The sequence below is a fragment of the Etheostoma spectabile genome, chromosome 2 (genome assembly GCF_008692095.1).
Source record: "Etheostoma spectabile isolate EspeVRDwgs_2016 chromosome 2, UIUC_Espe_1.0, whole genome shotgun sequence".
NCBI lineage: Eukaryota > Metazoa > Chordata > Actinopteri > Perciformes > Percidae > Etheostoma > Etheostoma spectabile.
In genome coordinates, this window is record NC_045734.1 from 25,590,033 (window position 1) to 25,592,389 (window position 2,357).

Below are 2,357 nucleotides of genomic sequence, written 5' to 3' on the forward strand. Positions count from 1 at the left end.
AGGGGCTTAATAAGTGGCAATCTCCATAAAAACAATAACATTTAACAATTTCAAAACAATTCATGTTATTATGTAAAAAACTAAAAACTAAAACAAACAAGCAAACAACAATAAAAACAAAAACAAACAAAAATCAAAATCAAAACAAACCAAAACACATTTAATTTGTATGAAACCACTTAAAATAGATTTAGAACATATTATTTCACATTATTATACAGTTATGTTATACAGTCATTATATACCTGGGGTTGGGTATTGTTTTTACGATTTTTACGATTCTGATGCGGGACAGGTACTTTAAAACGATTCCGACTCCTCAACCGATTCTTGAAAAGCTGAAAAATGACATTCAGTTGACAAAAAAACCTTGGTTTCGTGAAGACATTTTTTTTTCCAGATTTCTACAAATCAGGCACTACATACAGAATATAATATAATTCCCCAATTCCCTAATGAACCCCAGCCAATCCTGTTGATACATTTTCTCGGTAACCCCACATTGAAAGGCACAATTTCTTTTTTTTACCCTTTTATCAAGGAACAACAAAATAAACCTTGAGTGGGTTTGCTAACCAGAGCCCAAAAGGAAGACATGGCTTTTTAAAAGTAGCTTTCATTTACGGTAGCTAGCCAACGGGAGATTACAGGGAAAGTGTGATACGTTTACGTTTACGTGTTTCGGAGCGACAAAGGGAAAATATTTCAGTCGACACGTCAAGTGTCTGAAATGAAGACCCAAAATATCTGTTCTAATCTGGTTTGATTCCATATTGGAAGCAAGTTTTGGTACCCAACCCTATATAAACCACCAGAAAAATACATTGCATATGAATGGATTACGTGGAAATGAGTGGATTTTTCTTCTTTTTTCCTTATTTCTTAGCCTTTACTGGTGCAAAATACATTGTGCGTCAGATGAGATCATCCGTGTTAGATCAGCCTGTTTTACATGGTGGTATAGTGAGCACACGAAGCCTGGAGGAAGGAACCCTGTGGCGGACCAGTTGGCTGCTTCATCTTGCCGTCACTTCTTAAAACTATCAAAAGAAAAGTTAAGCAAAACAACCAGCTGGTACCAAATGAAACCAAGCCGGCATTAGTGGCAGCAAAGCTTCTCTTTAATTAGTCTGTACAATCAACCAATTTCTTTTTTCCAAAGCACATGTTTGTATCAACACAGCTCCTCCCTGCACCCTGCACTCCCAGAGCTGGGCCTACAAATCCTGTTCTCACACTGGAGAAATCTCCACACAGCTAGACTACGCTTACACATGGGTGACTAGTTTCAGACATTTCAGACGGACATTTCAACCTCTCCGGTTTCAAAAATAACATTGTGCACACTTGTCACTTGTCAGAAAAGTGTTTTTCATTTACACGTACCCGCGTATGTATGCCGTCAAGAGCATTCCAAACCTGTAGGTGGCGGTGTAACGAGAAGCTCAAGCCCACGTTAGCCAATCAGAATTCGCAAAACAGCAACAAATCACTTCCTATCTCTTCTCTTCCTCACTTCCTCAGCTGTCTAAATCTTTGTTTGTCTCAGTTTACGTGCAAACTCTGGCCAGAGGTTTTAGAAAGACTTGTTTTCAGAGGTGAATTCTCTGTTTGAGTGTAAACGAAGGGCACAAACAAAGGGAAATATCTCCATTTGTCAGCATCTACATGTAAACAGGATTCATGTTGTGCTCCTCTACACCTTTTTAGGACACTTCAACAGGTAAGTCAGGACAGGAGATGGCAGATGGAAGTGACGGGTTGGGGAGTGACATGGGAGAGATGGAAATGGGGAAGGCTGATAGTTGGAATACTGTAGGACAGGGGTCGAAGAGTGGGGAAAAGCATCAGAAAGTAATGACTCAGGCAGTAGAGGAGGAACTGACAGTGACCAAAGCATTACAGTACCAGCAAGGCAGAATGAGGAACAAAAAGTAAGCGTTAAACTTTGCCAAGACAGTCCGTCGTCCATCGTTACCCTAACCCTAATTCAACTGACAAACACAATAAATGGGGTTCTGGCTGCAGTTAAAAATGTGAAGATACTTTGGCATGGTACAATGTTGGTGTTCTGCAGAGATAGTGTACAGCAAGGGAAAGCCATACGGCTGAATAAAATTCATAAAGAGTGCAATGTACCATACCTGATGACGGGACTCGAGGAGTAGTGTCGGGGATTCCTTTGGTTATGTCAATTGATCAAGTAAGGGATAATCTAGAAGGCGCTTGGAGGCCAGGCGGCTGAAAACTGATGAACATGTACTACCAAGCAAAAGCTATGTCAGAACATGAGCTATGTAGTTAGGCCTTACATTCCTCCGCTTTAAGACGTTTTAAATGCCAAAAATATGGCCATG

The 2,357-nt window shown here is 40.1% G+C and overlaps 1 long non-coding RNA gene across 1 annotated transcript in view; it reads right to left on the reverse strand.

Annotated features, from left to right (window-relative positions):
- LOC116697675 (uncharacterized) overlaps window positions 1-1,646 on the reverse strand; it is a 10,308-nt gene extending 8,662 nt beyond the window's left edge. Inside the window, exon 1 of the long non-coding RNA XR_004334027.1 lies at window positions 1,563-1,646. This is a non-coding gene — a long non-coding RNA (uncharacterized LOC116697675). The remainder of the gene's footprint in view (window positions 1-1,562) is intronic.
- Between the last annotated feature and the right edge of the window lie 711 nt (window positions 1,647-2,357).